The sequence below is a fragment of the Strix uralensis genome, chromosome 3 (assembly GCF_047716275.1).
Source record: "Strix uralensis isolate ZFMK-TIS-50842 chromosome 3, bStrUra1, whole genome shotgun sequence".
In the NCBI taxonomy this organism is placed as follows: domain Eukaryota; kingdom Metazoa; phylum Chordata; class Aves; order Strigiformes; family Strigidae; genus Strix; species Strix uralensis.
The window spans coordinates 54,453,460-54,477,139 of record NC_133974.1 but is presented as its reverse complement, the minus strand read 5'-3'; positions in this window follow the sequence as shown (position 1 = coordinate 54,477,139).

Here is a 23,680-nt window from a genome sequence, read left to right as displayed (position 1 = left end):
TTCTGCATGGCACCATGCACCACGTGGGGTGCAAACAAATGCACAGGAATATGAGCGCATGAGATTTGAACAGATTGAATTAATGGGCAAAGAGATTTTGGAATAAAGTGGTTGTATGAACTCATATTTTAATGTAAAGATTTAAAACTCTGCAGTCACATACCTTGTACTGTCCAAGAACCTTTCCCACCATTAGAATCTACCCAAAAGACTTCATCATTTGCTGTTCATGAAATTTGTATATGGTCAAAGCTTGGAAGTGAGTTTGGGATTAATTTAGAACCCATTCTGATTTTTTACAACTGAGCAACGTAAAACTTTGTTCCCCTTAAAAAGTTTTATTGCCTGCCTTGTTCTTTGATTCATTTAGTTAGTTCTGGTGCCTGAATTGAAACAGAAACCTGAGTGTACACATTCCGTTTTTTTCTTTATCAGTCTACAACAGTTGTCTTATAGGTTGACATTCTATAAAATGCACAAGCTTTTGTATCAAGATTTCAGAGAGTGGGCACAGAAGTTTGCCAAACTTCTTTGCTAACCAATCTTTTCTTTCCTTTTTTTTTTTTAGTAAAAATTAATCTTACTACTTTTTAACATATTCTTTCTCCTTTCCATAAAATTCTGGGATTGTGGTCTGTGGCCTAATTGATTCATTTGTGTTAAAATTCCAATCCACTGCTTTGAATTATTTGTGCATTTGTTCTGTCCAAAGGGTATTGCACTGAAGGCTCTTCTGAAGGCATATCATGTGTTGACTAATCTGACTTTTTTTTTCCCAATGAGAATAGCTTTCACTAGTACTATTTGAGTACATAGGAGGGGAAAAGTTCTGTTTTCTTAATGCCTTTTTAGTATATGGTTGGTGTTCGGGGTTTGTTTTTTTTTTTTAAAATCTTACTTTAATCTTCCTGAACATTTCATCTTGGAGCCTTCTCTTCCATTTGGACTCTTGGGTAAACTTAATAAGGGTTAGATTCTTAAACGTGCAGGGAGAGATACAGTGGGATTTTTCAACACCTGTGTAGAAGTGCTGCGTTCCTCATTCCAGGAAAGTACCCATAAGACTCCCATTAGGGTTTGTATTGAAGAATCAGATTTAATTTTTTTGCTGCAGTTCAGTCGAGCTGACCAGTGCTTCCCTGATATTTGCCTAACAATTATTTTAATAGTCAATTTGCCCAGTGATTAAAATACTATGCTAACTTGTTCCTGTATATGACTGCAGAAAAGCCTTACGATTCAGTTTTACAGAGATTAGTATGAACTCTTAATTGCCTGCTTTCAAGGCTTTGTTACCTTTTAGACTGAAGTTTAGCAAGAATATGGTAATTGTAGTTTAAGATGCTGTTAATTTTAAATAGCTTGTAGATTGATTGCTGATTCTGTTGGGAATGAATACTAAGTATGCGAATAGAATTGGTGGACTGAAATACAGTATTTAAGGGGATAAAATAGTGAAGTTTTTTTTATATGAATTAGACTGTTGCTGTCAGTACACTCTTTGACATGTAAGTGTGATTTTGCTAGACTGAGAACCTCCTCACTCCAGTAGTACCTGTGTCGTGAAGTATTGCTTTTGTGTTTTAACTGAGTGGAGATAGTTCAGGTACAAATGCTCTGGGACCGTGCTCTGGCCAAATGGTCTGTTTGCCTTTCTCTAGTCTCATGTGACCTCTCCCTGAATTGGAGCAGCTCACTTTTTTTTTCAAAAAAAACCCAGAAAAACAAGGAGAAAGCTGTTTCACTTAATATTTCTAATGAGCAGGTGGCCCCTCTGCAGCCTTTGTGTGCTGTAAAAGGATCTTGGTCTGCAGCTGACTCTTGTGAGGATGGGGGAAGAGTATTTGTGGGGGAAGATATGATTGCTGTGACAACTAGCTTGTTCAATCTTTCAGTGGATCATGTGTGCTCTCCGGAGCACACCATAGAGCACCTGGAACATCGGAGATGCTTTTTGTGACCTGAACAGGCATTTTCTTTTCTTGATTGAACCATGGATTTGGAGACAAGATCTGGGAGCAGGTGTGCAGTCTCCCGTGTGAATCTAATACCTGCCAGCTCTCTGGGGCAAAGAAGTTAAAAGTTGGATTTGGGGAAGTGTTAGAAAAGCTGTAGGACTGTACCAAGAATGTGGAGAGAGGTCAGTGACTCCGTATGTGCACTGATATTTGTAAGGAGTTTGGCACTCTAAATTTTGTTACAGAAGTTGTCGCTTCATAGAACTGAAGGTAACATGTCTATATTTGCAGTGTATGTACTACTCAGTATCTTTTTAAAGTTATATACCTTTTTCATGTCTATTACAGGGTTCTTGTTCAAGTAACCTGTAATCTCTGTAGATCAAGAGCTATTCTTCATTAGCTGGATTTCCCAGGTAAAGGTATTGAAAAGATCATGTCACTTTGGCTCACTTCAGCACAAAGCAGCAAAATGTAGAGACCTTAATAGAGGAATAAAGTCCAGGAATATGTGTGATACTAACCCTCAACTCAAAATAAGCAAAAAGGTTATCATTTTTACCTCATCCTCAGTCATTTATTGAAAATGATAATGCTATTCATCCTGCTGAGGATTGATTAATATCTTTTATTACTAAGGGAGGTGTAATATTAAAATACATAACTATGTCTGTATGTGGCCTTGATACTTGGGCAACTTGAATTAACTATGCAAGTTCTCTGGACAAGCATTTGATTCCCTCTTCCCCCCTCCCCTCTTAAGAAAAGCTGTTGCTCACCCTTGTACAGCTTGTGCAGACTTACTCCTCAAGATTTGACAGTCTCTAGTGTCTTGTGTAAAGTTACTTTATGCTTGGTGTTTATGTCTGGAGGAGGGAACTGGTCTATATTTCAAGCATAATTTTCTTTTAGCTTTACCTATCCAAGAAAAGATTTTTTGCTTATTCCAAACACTGGTAGTCACCATCCAATTTTTAAAAACCTGAAAGCTAAGAATAACAATAGATTATTTTTTTTAATGTTCATGATAGCAATTTTTTTTTCTTGTATTTCATTTATTATTACCATCTCCATTCTTTAATGAAGGATCTTGTAAAACATTTGATAATTGTTGTCACTTCATAAGGAGCTTGTGAATGATTTGTCTTAGGAATTTGCTCAGGATACTGGTATTTCCAAAATGTAGTGTTCAGATATTTTGCAGGCTGTTTTTTGGTGTAAATAACTACTTTCTGCCCAGGTAGAAATATGCGATACTCCTATTTCATGAGCTGCAGTACCTGTACCAAGACATTCTTTGAAATTATTTTTGTCTTGTTGATTTCTTTGTACAACAGGAATATAAATATGAATGAATATCAACAGCTATTTCTTGGGGAGGGAGAAGGTTCAGGATTTTTTTCTCTAATTTGGATTCCTTCTTCGGTTCTGCTCCCCAAGTGATTATGCAATGTTTGGCTGGTCTTTCAGGGAGAAGAGAAGTAACCAGAGGGAAGTAGCCCTCTCCTTTTAGCAGAAGAGCTACTTCAAAATGGACTTTAAATTGTGACCAAAATCTTGAATTTATAAGATGGTTTACATTTATGAATTTGCAAGCCCCTCTGAAAATACATTTCATGTACTTGCAGCTTCCCATTCTTTCAGTAAGTAGCATTTTGGGAACATGCGTTTGTATGTGGGCAGAAAAAAAAAAAAAATCTGAAAGGTAATTCAGAGTCCAGAATTTCTTATGCTCAGAGCCTAGAATTGACTGCTTCAGTTCATGTATATGCTAGTGGTTTAAGATGGATGATGTGGCTCTTTTTAGCCAAATTTTAAGTGGGATTTAGAAATCTGTAAATTGAACCACATTAGAAAGGATTATTATATATGGTTAATAGATGCTGCAAACATATAGTCTGTAAGATATTGTTCAGAATGTGGCAGCAGAAGTAGTACATATTTTCAATGCAGTTACCAACCATGGGGTGTTTTTTTAAAAAATGTGATAGTTTGAAATAATTACCTATTTGTGAGGTGAAGATGTCAAAAATGGAGACTAATATGTGACTGTATTTGGTCATATTCACTCCAAATAATTGAAAACTGACTTCAATAAATATATTGTTCTTGGGTATGGTTGAAGCACAGGCAAGAATGACGGATTTGCAGAAGGAGGGGATTGGGTAAACTACTGCCATCGCCCTTTTTCCCTCTGCTGCTGTTTCCTCAGCACCACCAAATATGTTGTTTGTTCCCCCTCCCACGTCAAGAGAGTAGCTGCAATCTCTTCCCATCTATGGCTGTATCTTCATTTAACCAGTTCTCTGTTAATCTTTTTTTTTTTTTAGTGAGATAGTTTTGCACCTGAAAATAGTTCTTTAGCTGACTAAAATTATGAATGGATGCAGCCATTTGAATACATTATCTTCTAAGTGACAGGTTTGCTACTTTTTGCTAGTAAAAGAATCCTTCAAAATCTTTACCTTTTTTTTCTGGCTCATTTGTGTCATTCTGTTTAGTCATATCACCTCTGTAAGAGTACATGAAAATGGAACAGGGAATTATGTGAGGTTATTTAAAAAGAATTTATATACCACAGTCAGCAGTAAATTTAGTGAAGTGTTTAATGCTTTTCAACTTACCTTAGAGAATACCATATCTTTTTGAAATGACATTCGTTGTAAACAGACGACCTAGCAAAACTAGCTATTGAAGCTGCATAGCGTCAGGCAGAAATAAAGAATAACTTCCTAGGTTAGAAACTTGTATTAATAATAGTCTAGGCCTAATGTTTTCCATGATCATGCTGCCAGAAGTAGGGAGGGAGAAAAAAAAAAAAAAGCTGTGGGCAAGCTTTAAGTAATTCCACGTTGCAGTTGCCAAACCAGCTCCACATGGATAATGCATATGCTGAATTACTCTTTGTTTTTTAAATCTATTTTAAAAACTTTCTTTATGTGATGCTGCTTTTAACAATATTTGATTCCATAAAATGCCCCAGAGACTTAGCTGGTGGAGGAAGAAATTCTGTATCATTGCAGATTGTATCATGCTGCTGTGTTAAGCCTAGAACAAAATTGACTCAATATTTTAAAAGCAATTGCTCTTTTCTTTTTCAGGCTAGCAAGCAATTGAAGACAGACAAATCAGCATTCGGGCTTGAAGTGAAGGGAAGATCAGAGTGAGTGAGAAGGGTTATGAGTCAGAAAACCACACTGTTGTGTGGCTGACTGAGACCTCAATTGGTTGGGAAGGTTTTTAAACACAATAGCAACTTTTTTTAAAGTTTCTACTTAGTACCTTTCTGTGGGAGATTTCTGACAGCTCAGACTGGAAGAAAAAAGACTTGAACACCACAGATTTTTAAATGGAATCTTTTTCTGTGATAACAGTCTTCACATTAACCTTTTCACTATGCAAAGGAAAGGGGCATGCTTCCATACTTGCATCACTGTGCAGGGTTTTGGGGTTGTTTCCCTTCCCTCCCTTTTTTTCCTGTTGTTTGGCAGTGTTTGTTCATTCCACGATCAGTGAGTGGTAACACGCTAAAGGAATCCATGAATAAATAGTGCTGCTGTAACTGCAGATACATGTTACCAGTCTAAGAAATTACACTATGCACCTGAACATCAAAAACCTAGACACTCTCCTTTTTTTTTTAAGAAAGGAAAAAAGCTGGATATTGCTAGAATTGCCCTGCAGAATCTGACATGCTTCTTCCATATAAAGGGGAACATTAAAACCAGTTAAGGTGGCCCATTCTCATCAGACCAGGTGTTGGTCTAAACCATTAGCAACATGGGAATCATATGTAAATGCCTGTTCCCTCTACCCACAACCAGCAGGAGCCCGTGTCTGTGTGTGCACACAGAGCATGAGAAAAGCAGTGCCTTGGACATTGGTGTTGAGATCACAGATTTGTGTTTTGCAGAAGTAAGTACCTGTGCCGTGTTTGACTTGTGGGATGAGGAAGAAGCACCACTACAAGGCTGTGCTGCTCTGCAAACCCTAGTGAAGGTATCTTGTATGTGGTACCTTTAAAAGAGCTTGCTTAGCTTTCAGCAGCAGTTCAAAGGGGACAATACGGGTCTCTGTTAGCCTAATTTAAACTTTGTTTTGTTTACCCCTCACAAGCTGGTGTTTCTTAGCCTGGAATGCATGCAGGGAACAACTCTTAAGACTCCCATAAGCCCCTAAACTGATTTTGTTGAAAACCCACTTCATTCTTCATGCCTCTGCCTAAAGCTATGTTTGCCGTACCAGAGGGAAGCAGGCTTGAAGGAAGAAAAAAAATCCAACCCCTAGTATCTGTAAAGTTTGACAAAAGTGTTTTCTGTTCTGTTTACATTACTAGATGTTTCCTATTCCCAGATGGATGGTGCCTTAAAATGATGGGTTAAATTTAAGATACGAGCTATTTTGGGTGCCTAATCTGAAAGAGCCATTTGGGATTTGATGTTGAGAGGCAGATAAACAGCAGTTCTGCAAATCAGCACCTCCCTACGAAAGTTGCTGTGGAGAGCCTGAATATCTTGTAGTTTCTAAATTGATGAACTGAAGTTTTGGAACAGGAGTTAAGTCTTTCTGTGACAGCAACAATGACTACTTATTGTATACATGCATCTTCTGGTTTCTCTGTGCTACACGATGACATGAAAAATCTCTTTGCAAATTTCTATTTTTAATATTAAAAATATTTCCAGTACTGTTACAAATCCACTTTGGTATGGGTTCATTGTTTCCTTTTCTCAGATTGCTAAATTGTCTTCTGGAAGCAGACTAGGAGAATTGTAATACAGGTCTTGGCATGTCCCTATTGCGTTCATTGTTAGTGTGTGGTAAGCATGTTTAGGCATGCTACAAAAGAGCAACAGTGCATGATACCATGACTGGTTTGGCTCTTTGAAGCCCAGAGTGATACAAACCTCGACAAATGGTTGGGGTATCTCCTGCAGGGACAAGTGTTGAGAGAGATGACAACTAAAGGTGTGTCTCTTTGGCTGACTGGCTTAAAACGACTTTGCTCAGCTTTCATATCAGTTTTGCCAGCACAGAGTTCGGCTCAGGTTGATTTAAAATTAGGTCTCAGGATAGGCTGAGGTTGTGTATAAATGAAACAATGCTTTTGAGGTGCTGGCAGAATGTATCCCAGCAGTGGGGAGTTGGATCTAATGTTAAGACTGAAACTAAGATAAGTGATAGAAGATAGATAGAAGGAAAACTTGTTGTTGCTGGTCACATTAGAGGGTGCAACAAAAGGGGGGCTCTGTTAGTCCTAGAGACCTTGCTTCACCAGAGCCTCCTTCTCCCTGACAACACTTTCATCTGTCCTTGTTTAAAGACAAGGAGGTCTTGCCTGTACAGTCCAAACCATGTCATTTCCTACTTGAGCTCTCCAACAAGAGGATATGGGAGTTACCAGGAGTACTGAACCCTGCGAGAAGGGCCTTTGGGTAAGGTATTTACGGAGTTTCAGATGTTGCGAGGTTAGCTAGGGTGCACTCCTCTGTTCCCTTTCTTTCAGTGGATCACTTCTGTTTGTGGGACAGCATGCAGCTTAGTTCTTCATGCACTCCATGTGCTGTACAAGCTGGTGGGCACGACCAGTCTTCTGTGCCTGACCAGAACCTGGCATCATTTCTGGGAAGCACGAATCTGTGGTTCTGAGGGGGTGGAAGCCAGCAAAAGGGGAACTGGGGACTCCACCTCTTCCCTTCTCCCTGTGCAGGAAGCTATGTGGGAGTTGGTTAGGCTGTCACCCTGGCGGGGACGCTGCCTCCAGGACAAACAGAGGAGGTATGACCTCACTCAGCTCTGCTGCTTCGCAATGAAATGCCGTAAACAAGGGCTGCCTGCATGTGATACTTCTTGTTAATCTAAACACAGCTAGCACAAAAGATGTGCAAGGCCCTCGAGAAACCGTTCAGCAAAACATCAGAGCTGAAAGCCTCATTAGCAAGCACTTAACTAACATGCTTCTGATTTCTTTGAAAAGAAGCTCAGAAAATACCCAGTGAACTCCTGCAGCCTTTTTCCTGAACTCCTGAATGGTCATTAAAATCACTGTTGCCCAGTTTAAGGAATTTGAAGTGTGTTTCTTAAGGCTAAAATGTGTTCAGAGTATCCCCATATCACCCTCATGGAGTAAGACCAGTCCCTGAGACTGAGAGCATTGGATGAGCTTTGCACTACATAGTGCCAGCTCAAGCATTGCTTGCTTTACTTGTCCTTTTTCTCCTGCCCTCACACCTCCTCAGCCTGTGCCAGTAACCAGACAAAGGTGATATAACAGACTGGGTTGGGGAATTGATCTGGGACCTGGAATAACCCAGCAAAAAGGTTCTGAGCTCTCATTCTCTCAAGGGCTGGCACCGCTGTAAGACTCATGCAGTGGTGACAGTATGTGGGAAGAGGCTGAGGTCACTTAATGTGGTACCAGTACTGGGAGAAAGGCTTATCAGTTTTTCTTTGGTGTTCTTTCTCCTTGATACTTATAGGGCTAATTTTTCAGGGTACAAATTACATCAATTTAAAAGCAGTATTATTGAAGTATTCCATATTGAAGGTGCCCAGTCTTTTCAGTATTAATGTTCACGTAGTGAGTAAACTAGTACTTGCTTAATAAGACAACTGGAAAACATTACCTGTTTTTTAAAAGGAGAACAGTTCCCAATTTAAAGCAGCCTTGAGCGTTTGATGCTTAACTCCTGTTGAATTCCTAGGCTGCTGCTCTAGCAAGGACGTCTTGTTAAGTTGCTGATAAAAAGTTGACTACTTTTTCAGGGTAAAACCTTGCATGCTACCTTAAAAAAATAAAGTGAAGTATCTGCAAAATACTTTGTCTTGTTTGATCTTTTCACTGTTTCAGCTCTCTCCTCCTGTCCAAGTTCTCCAACCCCAGGTGCTGAGGCCAGTGAAATGCTGGTGCATGTTACCTGTGTTCACTTGGTTGGTGCATGTTACCCGTGAAGCACTGAAGAGCTGTTACAAACTGCTGTTGTGGTCCTGCTACTATGCATAGTCTTATTTATTGTTTCACTTCTGCCTGAAGTTTTGTTTTGGATGGAGGGTTTGTTTGTAAATTCCTTTGGAGCTTCTCAGCTTGGTAAAGTCTGTAGGGGGTGGGGGTTCAGTGTGTTATTTCTCTGCCAAAAATACTTGGACGCGTCCTTCAAATGTTCTGTTGTCTTAGGCTTCTTGCAGCTGGCTTATGATTTTTTTTTTTTTTTTTTACTATCCCTACTTTCACTGCTGAATTTTTTTCTGATTCATCATGAAATCCCAATTTAACAGTCATGGAGACTATGCAGAATTATTTACTTACCAATGTAAAGTCCCTTCTTAAATAAGCTGTGGCTTTATAAAATTTGATGGGATGACCTGGCACTCTGTGTACTTCTGAGAGCCCTTGTGAGTTAGGTGAGTTCTATTGCTTCCTTCTGTTGATAGAAACAGGGAGGCAACCATTAGCAAGTCCTAAACCTGGGCAAATTACAGACAGTCTTTTATTGATATTCCCCCGCCACCCCCACCCCCCCCGCCCCCCTCCCATCTCTAAGTTTTCATACCACCACTGAGTCTCCTTTTTATGGTCTGAAGCAGACAATAGATAAAGATCCTAGTGAAAATAGCTGCGGACATGGCAAATGCCAGATATTGAAAGAGCATGTATAGCGCAGGGTAAAATATTAGCAACTCATACATTCATGTTGACCTTTGTCCTTTTAATGCCTGAATGCTTGTGGTACTTGAAAGCAGCATATTGAGAAACAAATCACTTATTAACCGCACCCTCACAAAACAAGGCAGTTGTAGCACACTGTCACTGTCCTGAAACGGAAGAAAAAGCCCTTGTTGTACGCATGGGTAGGAATGCATTTTGGAGATTTTAAAAGGCCTGGTTTAGACAGTCTGAACCCCTCTCCCCAAGCCCCTAAAATCACTAGTCTTCTGGAAAAGTCCTATTGCAATAGGAGGCCATATGGCCTGAAACGGAATGGCGATCTATTTATGTGGTTTGGATCCGTCATTTTAGAATGCTCTAGTGAAGAAGTAATTGCCTTAAAGTCGCATGGATGCTATAAAAAAAGCATTGCAATGTTTTTAAGCCACCTCTCAAGCACCCCTTAGCAGATGCACACTGAGAGGTGCTCCATTTCCCTCCAATTTCTCTATTCTGGACCTCCTGAAAGTAGGTACCTGAGTGTTGAATTTAAAAAAAAAGGTAAAAAAATGTACTTTTCTTCCCTCTCTGCAAATTGCAGTTGGTCAAAGGTTAGTGCTGCTTCTTGCACAAGTCATTTTGGCTTTAGAGCTGTGAGTAAATCATGCTTTCTTTGGGGCTACCTCTTTTGCAAGTCAGTAACTGTGTGGGGTTGAATTCTCTCATGAGGAAGATAAAGAGCTAAAGTTTTTTGCATCTTGGGCATTTCCTAACTGATCTGTAAAAGGAGAAATACTGTGTAGGTGTCCTCATGGGATGCAGAAGGCTCAAGGCTCTCGTATAAGAGAAGCACAGGAACAGCAGGCAGGCTCCTGGGTTCTTAACCTTCCCTGAATGTGTTCCAGAGATCTGAATTCTGAAACCTGGTGTGCTTCTGCACTGCAGACTAGAATATTATGTTAGCATTGACTTGGATGATTGTAGGATGCTTAAATTCCTACACTGATATGATTTTCATTCTCCATTGCATAGCATAGCAAGAGAGTATATGACATATATTTGTGTCTGTATTATTGCCTCTACCTCCCTCCCCAGCCCACTAGATGCTGTCTCATCACAGGGCTTCCCAGATGAAGCTCCTCTCGTAGTAGTGTATTGGCAATGCAGAGAATGGATAGGTGGTGGTGGTGTTCTCCAGCATCTTCAGGCATTACATATAAAGCAAACATGCTAGCTGTGCTGCATTTCAGACAATAAATCTGTCTAGAAGTTGAGAAGGGATAGGACTGGAAACATGGAAATCCTTGAAGGGTCTCTAGTTCAAGAAAAAAGTTTAGGGTATGTCAGCATCTCATCCTCAAGTGAGGACGAGGATGTTCCTGAGCTGTCTTTAGAACTAGATGCAGCATAAACACAGTGGCTGGTGTTCCCATCTGGTGTTCCCCAGATGGTGTTCTGTTGATAAAGTCCATAATCCCCTTTTCTCATCCTGGGAATGGCCATGCTAAAAAAAAAAAAAAAAATTTTTTTTTTTTGTAAGATTCTAAACATCGTGTAGGATCAAGATAGAGAAAGCAGATAATTAAATTATCTGCACCAATCTGACACTGAGGTTAAATCCACCCAAAGGGCACATGTATTTATTGTTTTAGTATACAGAATGTTCTGCATTAACTGATCACACTGTTTCCAGGTAACTATCCATAAAAAAGGGACAAATCATTCAAAATTAAGTAGCTGGGTAATACAGAAACTACAGCAAAACATCTTTTAAAAGGTCAACCACAGACAATGAGGAAGTACCTCATTCAGGAAGTGGTGGTAAAAACGCACTGAACAAAAGACATTGGGGAGAATTCTCATCTGATGCATACAAACGCAGCTATACTGACAACAGGCCTGTTGAATCCTTGCTATTACTTTTCAGCATTCACAAGACAAGAAAACATATTGACACATTTTCTCACTAAATACTTATTTACTACCTTCAAATATACAGGCCTTTGCCACTTCGATAGCAATTTGGATGCATTGTTTTCCAGAGGAGACAACAAAGCTGCATTGTTCAAGATTGTCAATAGGCAGAGAATATTCTGCCACATATATATGTTTCAAAGTTGGGTTGAATGTTTGGGGTTTTTTTTCCCCAATGCATTATGCACTAATTCTGTTCCATTAGTCAACAGGTGCATTTGATTCTAGGTATCAGTTCTGGTGTCTGTGTATTAGCTCAGGATTATTTTATTAAGACTTTTTCTTCCATTGTGAAAAGAGTGTGGGTGTCTGAGCCCACTTAATCTTTAATTCAGTCTGACTGTGCTCACTGTTTCTTTGAAAGACTACTGTAGGTCAGAGTTTTAAAGGCTTGGATAAAAGCTTTAATTATCGTATCAATCCATCCACCAATGGTCTGGTTTAGCAGAATGTACAATAAGCTGCAGTTTTTCTGGCATGCTTGAGAAATCTTTTTTTTTTTTTTTTTTTCTTTGTAAGGCCATAGCAGGCCATTAATTTTTTGAGAAAAAAATGCTTTTTCTTAACACAAGACTGCACTTGGATGAGAATATCTTTTGGGATGCTCTCATGGGACTAACGTTTTTTCCAAGAAACACTCAGTACCTGGAACGGCTTGTATGTACAGATAACATTTTCCTGCTGTCCCAAAATAAGGTCATGAGAGTGCATATGTGTGTGCTGGTCACAAAGAGTACCTCTCAGTTATCTTCATTCTGTTTTACACACAGGCTTGACATAAATAGGTCCTGAAGAAATACTCACCAATCTAGAGAACAAGTATATTCTCTGTTTTAAGGAAGACTGATCCATACGTGATTTTACCCTAATGGTTAACACGGAAACCATTGCATCTGTGGATAGCATCATTCTTTCCGTCTCTGGTGCTGGTGGGTTCCCTTCTCACTCTGGGAGTCTTTGCAAATAACTCAAGGCTTTGAAAATGCCGAAGTCATACTTCTAGCTTTCCCCTCCACTTGCAAAACTTGTTTGCCCCTCTTCAAAACCAATTTACATTAGAAACTCTTATGGTCCTGGCACAATACTGAAAAACATCACTTTCCTTCATTTTTTTTTGTCCTTTGGCTGGAGGTTGTAATTCTTTAAACCTTTGGCATTTAGTGCTTTACCAATCTGAGGTACTCTGTTGTTCTCTGCCAAACAAAACACAATATCCTTCTTTACAGCCTGGTGACTTAACACATACTGTATATTACTTTCTGCATCCTTGTATGGGATTTGTACGTTTTTGGAAAACCCAAAGTTTTCTGTAACTTTATATATATATTTTATACATATATATGTATGTCCTGGTAATCATGCTGTGGCATTACTGAAACAGCACATCCTCGACCAAGTCCATTCATTGAGCTTGAAATTAAAGAGTTAGTGGAGAAGTTACACAGTTCTCTATCAATTAATCTGTATTAGCAGGAGGAAGTTTGTTTCCATGAAATTTTCAGGTAGGGGCTTTAAAATGATCGCTTTACTTTTTGGGCCAACTTGAACACCACAATTTTTTTTTCCTTCTGTTGTTATACTGTTTGTTCTTGAAAAGCATTAGTGCTGTGAAACTGTTTGACATATTAAAACATGTGACCTGTGTGTGTTCTTTCTGTGACTCTTTCTGCTTGATATTTGATTTATTTGCAGAGATATCACATGATGCAATTGCATCTTTCCAATATCTGTGTTTATAATCTTCACTTAAGCAGCAGACCCAGAACTCTCTGTTATGAAAAGTTTTCTGTAAAATCAAAAATGCTTTGCAGTCCCTTCCTGCTTTGGAGCCAATTCTTTTCAGGCTTTCTGCAATCTCAGCAAACCTTCTGCTTGGTATTTCAAGAGGACCAGTTAGACATGCAGCAAGTTACAGATTTCAGACCTCTGTATACAACAAAGCTACTCCCTTTTTCTCACTGCAGATACCATGACCTGCTAGACTTATCCAGTCTCCCAGTCCTCACCTAAGCTCTTAGACATGTCAACTCTTTCCAGATTTTTAAATTTTTTTTTAATCCTGGTTCTAACTGTAAAGTAGGTCATTCAGAGTTAGAATAGGATTAAGTTTTTCAGATCTTATTCCCAAAATATGTCACTTAAAATTGACTGAAACTTGGCTTGAAATTGAAGCACTTCCAAAAGCTAAAACTATGCAGAATAGTCAAGTATTTCATTTAAAAATATTTCCTTTTTTTTTTAATCTTCTTCCTAGCAAGCTAACTACCTTTAAGTAAATTTTGAATTTAGAAGTAAACCTGAATTAGTGGTGTATATTGCCTTTATAATTTCCTGTTGTCAAGAAAAGGAGATTTTCTTTGGATGTTTTTTAAGGTTGGCCAAAAAAAGCCTAAAAAAAATAAAACCAAGAACACCCACACCAGCAAATATTCACTTTGATTAGCAAATGAAAAAGCAAACTCCAGCAATCTTCAGGAGAGCTCTGTTGCCAGTTCTGGTGCTGGAGGCTATAGACTTTTCTCCCCTTTCCCTACAGTGCTGGGGTCACTCCTGATTCTGTTCTCTTAGTCAAAATTTGAACATATTAGGCATATGGGGATCTATATAAGGATAAATGTAACGCAATATTATATGTAAGATGTGAGTATATGGGTAGTGAGTGTATGGGAATATCTATGCAGCTGCACCTGGGTTCCAGGTTGCTTTATTAACTGCATACAAATACACTAGTGCTCCAGATGTTGTTCAGCTGGCCTGCCTCTTGTGTGGAAGGCAGAGACATGAATAAATATTACATGGTTTCTATATACTATGTAATCTGTTGATCTGACAGCTGAAAATCTGTGCCAGTATCTATAGTAGGATCTTTCCTTGAAGAGGAAAAGGAATGTTTTTATGGACAGATACATACTTTTACAGCTACCTTGAAGAAAAAGATATCCCAGGGGAGGGGCAAAACTAATTTGAAATTAGCTATGTGGAAGAACCTGGAATAGTCTTCTGAGATCTGTTTAAAGTGTGTTCATTTATCCTAATGATAGTTTATTGGATAGATTTAATATTTCTAAGTGTAATGGGACTTTGGGTTTTATAATGCTGAGATAGATCATATTGCTTTTCTAGCAAAAGAAAGGGGAAGAGACTGAATGTAAATCTCATCCTTCTTGAACATTAAAAAGCATGTCTGGAAAACAGTAAATACAGAAGAAATATTTTGTTCATTATTGTGCTTTTCAAAGAAGTGTAATAGTAGAGTTGTACTTCTGGAAGTATGCTAACTTTTGGGAATGGGAGGGTAAATGATACTTAGAGTAAGGGATGCTTCAATAATACAAGTGTCCAAAATAGTACAGGCAAGAGTCTGAACACCCATGGTTATTGAAAACACCAGCAGAGCACCACCCTACCAAGAAATGAAAATACTTTAACTGCTTCTATGGAATAGTGAGAAAGATGGATTTGAGCAGATGCCATGAGATGTATAAATAATGACTATGATTACAGTGGCCTTCCTGCATAATTAAGGCCAAATGAAAAACATGCTCTAGCAATCTGTTCTGAGGATTTAACTCCTGAATGTGTAGTGGTGCAGCCCTGTAAATTCAGACACCTGTGATGGCCACAATCTTCTTCGTGACATGTGCTGTGAAGGTCAAGGTACTGGAGATGGCCTTCACCAGCAAACCACACATTTCTTCACGGAGTCCCAAAACATTTCATGCTGCTGCAGCAGGTCCAGAGGCAGATATGAGGCTTGACATTGTTGCAGTATGGTGCCAGCCAGCACTGTGGTGCTGGTTGGCACCTGCTTTTTGGAGATCAGATGTGATAAAAGTAGTTCTGGATCTTTCAGATTCGAGCTGACTCCTGTGGATGCCTGTGAGTTCAGTGGCTGGGTCTGTGCTTTCCTACCGCATCAATGGTTTGTTCTCTCCTTCCTGGTGTAGAGCCATCCTAGGTATATTGATTATACCACTGTCTTCGCTTGGACAGATAGATCAGTAACATTATTCTTGGAAAAGTCATAGGCATGTTATGTCCCAGTTGCTGGCATAGTGTTATTTGAAAAAGCAGTAAATTTCTGAACTTGATCTGTTTCTGACACTTGAAATAATAACAAAGTTCTACATAAGTTCTCTCTCACACACTGATGTGAGAGAACTCATGGGAAAATCACAAGGACATGTTTCTCATTAATTAAAAAATGCCCCAAACTCTACAAAACAATAAACTAATAAAAATCAAATAACAGTGTGATAGTCCTTTACAAACAAATCATGTGGGTAAAATCTGAAGATTAAAATTGAATTTCTTACAAACCATTATTATTTTCAACCTGACCTAGCCCTGCGAAAGGAGACTTAAACTAGCCATGGGCAGAATTTTGGTAAAACACTGAGTGCATTTATTTCCTCTGCTTCTTTCACTGGATCAGATCTACTGCAGAGATAACTTTGTCTACCTGATCATCAGTTGGAGTAGGATTTGTGAGACAAGAACTCCTAAGCTCAAGTATGAATCTGTGCCATAATGTTAGAGTCTGAAAGGAGTGATTTAATCAGGACTTTACTGATTACTAAGTTTCTAACCTATCTCTGATCCTTTACATCAGGTGTCATTCCACATTACTATTTCTCAAGTAGCAGAAGTGTTTCCCACTGTCCTTCAGTTCTCACTTTCCTCACAAACTCACTTCTATCCCCAAACAACCTTTTACTTGTCCCTTCATCTGTGACATGTTCCAGTGCCACACTAACAGAATGTCCTATGAAATAATCTGAGTTAGGTATTTTTTGTTTAGATAGCTGGAGGATGAAATTTCAGAAATGAATTGCAAATATGACTTACAATTTGGACTGAAATTCCATAAACACTCTGAAGTAGGAATAAGTGGTCACAGTCACGGAAACTACATTTTCACAGCTGAGTTGAGCTGATCCAATTGCTGTGGTTGAGCAGTGGTCATGCACATATCACTTCTCTGCTGCCCAGCTTGGAGATGTAGTCCTGCTCCATCATGTGCACTGGCTCTGGCACACATCTGACCCTACAGTAAGCCCACGCTTTAGGGACTGAAGCAGAGAGTAGCCTGTGTGCTCTGACACATAGGTCAGCTTTCTGTAAATTTAGGCTTCTAAACTGCCTCACTGTAGAGTCACATGAGTGATGCCAAAGCCAATGCAAGTCTTCCAGAAAGACATCCAGGCTCAACTGGGAGACATCATGAAATAGAAAGCCATCTTCTCTTTGACAGTGTCTTCTGGTGCTCAGCGGTCCCACCCAAAGAAGAGTTGTGTCATATTTCCAGTTTCCCCTATCCAGCCTACCTCATGGCTATTGATTTGCACTGTGATGATGTGGATTAGGGGGGATGCGAGATAAGCAAAATTTTATGTGTAAAAATAAATTTATGTGCCCCAAAAAGAGACATATAAAAAAAGTAGAAAAGCATGGCACCATGGCCCTTTGGAGGTCTCTCCCATTACCTTTTGTCTTCTTTCCCCAGGACAGAGTCTGGCACAGTGACTCTGAACTCTTGACAGTATGTTCTGCAGGAATGCAGCTAAGTACCTAGACATGAGTAGCCTCATTTTTGAGACTGAGCAAGGAACATTTCTGGGTGTGCATTAACACTGCTGCATGTATTTCCACAAGACAGGAAGCTGAGGTGTGCATTTGCATTCTGCTTCTTTATATATAGTTATTTTAAGTCTCTTAATTCCTAAATTTCTTCCAGAAAAAATCCTAGCTGCCCCATTTCTGCTGGAGGCAAAATTGCCCAGCATTCAGCAGTGTTGAGAGGCTTAATGATAACCATAAACCTATACCTTAGGGGGTGCTCAGAGTAAAGCTATTACCATGTAAAGGAGTGAGAAATGCATCTTGCATTCATCCTGCCAATATTTAGATGTTTCAGACCTTTAAATTGGGCATTGTGGAGATTGAAGTCAGCTCTTCTATTAGAACTGGAGTATATTTATTTTCTCCTTTTGATGCTAGTCTACTAAACACGGAGTACTAAGTAGTTTTTGGAATAAGGCTGAAATCTAAATTGCCCTGGTGAATTCAGTAACCATGAGATTCTCTGTGAGCTACTGAAGTTCACCTATGCATCTGGCCACATGGATTGCAGCTATCTCATCTGCTGAACAGGGCCTGTAATGGGTAGACACATGCAATGAGAAGGCTACATCTGTTGAATTTAAAAGAGGGCTTTCACACCTCATAATTGCTAAAGCAGCAATCAAATTATCTATAAAGTTCTTTAAGCATAAAACAAGAGTATATATATGACACTGAAGGGGGAGTTACAGGTAAATTGGTATTAAAATTAACAAGCCCAATTTGTGTTTTATACTGATTAAAATCTGGAAAAACAACTTCAAAATCCAGTGACTATTATTTGACATTATAATGTGCCAGGGTACATAACTTCAAAGAAACTGAACAATTACCTTTGACTGGCTGTCAAACTGACCCAAAAGTGTGATGGAATTGATTCATTATTTTCTTTTCAAAAGCATAAAATATAACAGATTATCACAGTTCCCCTGCTTGGGGACCAGAATGCCATCCTCAGTCTTCATGGACTAACACTGAGCTTGGAGAAAAGCTTACAGCTTCAGTAGGTCTTTACAGCATCCCAGGAGTGTACAATATTCACACTTTAAAGAGCTTGTCACAGTTCTCCTTTTACTTATGTAAACAGAAACAAACATTTAAACTGTAGGCACAAACTCTGTTGTAGGCAGATCCCAACAGATGATTTATTTTTATTGTTTCTTTTATTTTTTTCCCCACATAAAGCCTGTCTACATGTAGGTGACAGGAAATGTTCCCTATCTCTACAAAGACATGAGAGGAGGATTTCAAAGATTTCAGTAACTATGAAGTTTTACTTATTTTGGCCTTTCAAACTCTGTGTGCCCCTAATTTAGCTGAAAATGAAGAAGTCTGAGGCAGGATACAGTTTCCTCCATTAAAGAGTCCTCATTCCATTTTTCATGTGGAAATAGAGGAAGGTCATGTTACCCTAAAATATGCCCTTCTGGATCAAAGCCCTGTTGCTTTTGAGCTCCAGGAACTGCGTATTGCAGTTGACCAGCCTCCAAGGCTTCTTCCTTTAATCCCAGCCATACCCACACAGCAGGCAAAGCCTGCCCTATAAATTGAAGATACTCCCTTTTTCAAGAATCACCATTAGCACAAGAGGCTTGGAAAATGACTACTACGAAAAACTGCAGTTACGTAAATTGCAGCCTATTTTTAGAGCTTCCTGCTTTTAATTTCATGAAGGGGTGAATATTACCCATGGCAGTAACGTCTGCAGAAGGTCCCCCAGCATGCCCCTGCCAGGCAGCAAACCCTTCTGCAAAGTAACATGAGTTTGTTGTGCTGGATTTCTCCCAACAGAGTGCCAGGAGCTCAAAGAGAGAACTCAAGGCGACTAAATAAGTGTCAGCTTTCTAAAGTGCTCTCCTTACTGAAACAAAAAACCTGAGTGACTATGTTTCCATTTCACCCCAAGATCTCTACTGTGGGTCAGCTTGGTCCCATGCATCCCCTGGTGCAGGCGGGACCCCATGCGTCAGGACCCTCCTGCACCCTGCCAGGCGCCTGCGGGTGCTCTCAGACACACTCGGGCAGCCCAGTTGAAGGCAGATTTTAGGCTGCCAGGTGGTTGTGTGGCCTCAGGGCACACTGGGCTCAGTCCTGCTTGTGCTCTCGCCCTTAGCTGCAGCCATGCTATAACCTGAGTGCTGGGGTAGAGAGATTAATTTTTAAAGCGTGCAGCAGAGCTTTTGACTTTTACAGGAGTGTTTCAATGTGGTTTGACTACACTGGTAGATTCTGGTTCAGTTTAGCAGAGCAGTATGGAGAAGCTAACCATAAATGGGTTAAAAGCAAACAACCTGCCCCTTCATAACTCTTGTATTGTCCCAGGTTCCTCCAGTGCTGTATCTACAGGAGAAAAAAACCCAAACATTACAACCAGCCTTGCAAGCTTGTGGCATTCTCGTGATAGGACCCAAGTGTCCCCAAGGCCATTACAGGAGCCTTTGTTCAGAGGACGGTGCACTATCACCACGTCCTGCATCAGAGCACTCTGGGCAGTAGCCCAAAGCTGCTGCTTGTGCATCACCACACATATGCCCAGTGGCCTCGGGAACTGCTCTGTGCTGTTCACAATTTGAGACTAGCTTTGATTTGAGATAATCAAGATCACCAGGTGGGCAGCCCCAGTGCATGGATACTCCAGTGAAGAAAATCTATGGAAACACGGTCACTATGGTGGATCCTTTGGATGCATCATTTTCCAAAGTGGTTCAGTTAATGAGATTCTCTCATGTACCCACAGCTATTAGAATAAATGAGTTCCTATACTGTGTAGTGACAAGGCCTTGAGCTAACAAACCTCAATCCTATGAAATACAATTTTGTTCCATTCAGTTCTGCTATAGGAGCATTTAGTGACCCAGTAGACTTGTAAACCCTAGAAACATTCTTTTTAGTCTGAGGTAATACAGTTTCTTTGCAACGCATAAGTTGAAAGCCTCATAGTGACAGAGACCTAAATTATGAGCACCAGGAATTGCTAGAGAGAATCACAAATTAATGTACATAGAAACACAAAAGTATAAGTAATGATCATTCAGTCACAAGAGCTTGGGTTTCAGGGTGAAAATGTCCATGTCAGTGCTGTAGAAGGGATGGAAACCCACGCAGCTGAGGTGGACAGAGGTAGAAGAAATTAATTTAGTCAAACCTAGTTTTGTTGGAAGGCGAGGTACTTCCCTATGACGATGTTCATCTTTGTTGTGGTTTAACCCCAGCCAGCAACTAAGCACCACGCAGCCACTCATTCACTCCTCTCTGCTCCCAGTGGGATGGGGAAGAGAATCAGAAAAAAAGTAAAATTTGTGGGTTGAGATAAGAACAGTTTAATAACTAAAATAAAATATAATAGTAATGACAATAATTACTATTAATAATAATAGTAATAAGTAATGAAAAGGAATATAATAAAAAGAGAGAGAAATAAAACCCAAGAAAAGACAAGTGATGCACAATGCAATTGCTCACCACCCGCTGGTGCCCATGCAGCAATCTGTGCCTCCTGGCCAACTCCCCCCAGTTTACATACTGAGCATGACGTTCTATGGCGTGGAATATCTCTTTGGCTAATTTGGGTGAACTGTCCTGGCTGTGCTCCCTCCCAGCTTCTTGTGCACCTGCTTGCTGGCAGAGCATGGGAAACTGAAAAATCCTTAACTTAGGATAAGTGCTACTTAGCAACAACTAAAACATCAGTGTGTTATCAACATTATTCTCACACTGAATCCAAAACACACTGCACCAGCTACTAGGGAGAAAATTAACTCTATCCCTGCCAAAACCAGGACAATCTTCCTGAGAAAAACAGCTCCAAAACTTCTAGAGCTTTAAATTCCATCCACCCTGAGAGAATGTGGTAGGTGTTTCACTGCTGAGGACAAAACCCATTTGCAGGCAAGGGTGGAGAGGCTGAAGGAAATTACCACGTTGCTACATTTACCTTATTTAATGGTCTAGAGGGAAGTTGAAGATTTTTACTCTTCCCATCACATCAATAGATAAACCACAGCATTATGGATGAGATTTTAGTCATCCACATATGTGTGCATGTCTGTGCATGCACGAACACGTATGTTGCTCTCCCAACATAATCAAATTGGACATGGTTATTTCAGCAAGGACTGCATTGTTATAAGAAAGCCTTTTAGGGGAACAAGTTTACAGTTTGATTTCCTATAAACCCAGTAAAAGAACTGAGAAAGTACAAAACAGAAAAAAGAAAGCTGAAATGGAATAAGCCTGTTGATCTCGTTCTTTTCAGCAGCACCCAAATTGACAAGAAAATCACTTACTGATTGACAGTTTAACAGGTATGAACCTTCCCAACATTGTCGGCACTGGCATTTTATCCAGTAATCACAATAGAGAAGCTGGAACTCAGGAAATACAATTTTTCTTGCAAATGGTGTGAAACTGTATTTATACATGGTGTGAGGCTAGTATGTCTGTGCTACTAGGATTTATATTTGTGCCTGCATTTCCCATTTAAATGAACACTGTGGTTTTAATATTTATGCAATGACAGTTTCTGTTCTCCACCAAGAGCACTAGGAGGTATTTGAAAGAAAACAATAGATACAAATCCATACTGTGCCATCAGTATACTCGTGTTCTGCTTTGAACAGACGGTGCTCAACACCAGCTATTTTGAGCTGCTTCAGCTTATTTCAAAAAGCTGCTACTCCTCTCCATGGGTTTGCATGTGAGCAACCAGCCCCTAGGCAGCCCGAGAGCAGGATCACCCACCCATCAAATCCCCGTACAGAGATCACAGCTGGAAGTAAAACCTTACAGCCCCCTGTCCCAGCAAGCTGCCTGTCTGTGTTGACAGAGAGAGTGAAAAGGAGCATGTGTTTCTCAGACAGGCGTATTTCCCCTGGGAGTTAGGCTGAGCACATCCCACATATTTCACATAAGCTACTGAAGAGCCCTCACTTAGTTAAGAGCTCTGAGTGGTTTTCTGGAGGGGTAGGATCTAACTAGCTAGCCTGAGTGAAGGAAGGCATCATACCCTGTTCTCCTCTCTGATCTTCCCCAGTCATCCAGACACTCACTTTTTAATGTGTGTAAAGCAGTATGCTAAACTGGATTCAGAGGGTGTGTCTTCAGAGGATAACATATAAAGACCAAAAGCCGAAAGAAGAGAACAGGGAATCTCCTAAACCTCCCATCCAACCCGAAAAACCTCCTCCAGGCCCACCAACAGCAGCCTTCACAAAAACACAAACCCAGAACTAAACAATGGTCACAGTTATGTTTTGTGCTTGAAAAAAACAATTAGATAAGTGATACTTCTAAGAAAGTAAACTTCTATAAATGCTTGCTACAGACCTAAACATTTTCTGAAATACAGCAGTTTGCAGCTGGAGAAAGAGAATGCCACAACATTTATGTGTAATCATTAAGAATTATGTTAAACAGTTTGATGGGGAGAAAGTGCACTTTTCCTGAAGAAAAATTTCTAAAGAAAAATCTTGCAACTTCTGGAAACAAGACACGGTGTACCAGATGTCTCTGATAAGACTGAGTAATTTCAAATGTTTCTTACTATTGCTATGACTTGTTCAGCTTCATGGGGTTCAGCAAAAGCCAGCATTCTTGCACAGACAGACTTCCACACAGCCGTTAGTATCTTCATTACAAGCTTGATCACAAATCCACTGAAATCAAGAAAACCCCTTCTCATTTTCCAGTGGGACTGAGTTGGATGGAACATTTTATGTGATGTCCAAGAACGAAGCTAAGGACCATTGAGGATTTCTTATGTCAAACTTCAAGACACTATAGAAGATTGACTCTTCATCATTAAGAAGAGTCAGCATCTTTTAGAAATCCAGGATGCCTTTATTTTTAACCTGCTATAACATTAACTACTCCAAGTTTTTTTATTCCTCTAATGTTATTACCCAGCCCAGTCCTTGGAGTGATGCTATCACATTCCCTTTTAGCTTCATTTCCCTTGCAAGGGACAGGAAAGAGGACAGAGATATCAACAGAGAGTAAATAACACAAAAGGATTATATTAGTAAATATATTTTTTTTCCTGTCACTCTCAATACAAACTGGAGAGACGCGATAAGAAGAACTACTGCTCCTGTCTCCAGCCGGGCCCTTGCTTCCAGTTGAGGAAGAGAGAGGGAAAGAGCAAATGCCTCCCTGGGTATAGCAGAGACAGGGCAACTGACAGCTGCTTCTTCTTATGATGCACTTCATTGTGAACAGAAGTTATTTTCTTTTACAAAGCACATTGCCCTAACATTTATTTTCTGACATAGGAGCTTCCTGCTCAGCCATGAAGTTTGTCATTCTTCACTCTTCCCAGCTTGGTAGCTACAGCCAAACCCCCAGTTAACAGAGGTTTAAGGCAGACTGATTTCAGATCCTACAGATCCTGTCAGTGAATCCTATAAGGAACCAGAGAAAACTTCCTTTGACCAAGCCCCTGTTTGCTGACTATGAGCACCATATTCATTCCCTCTCTGTGTGA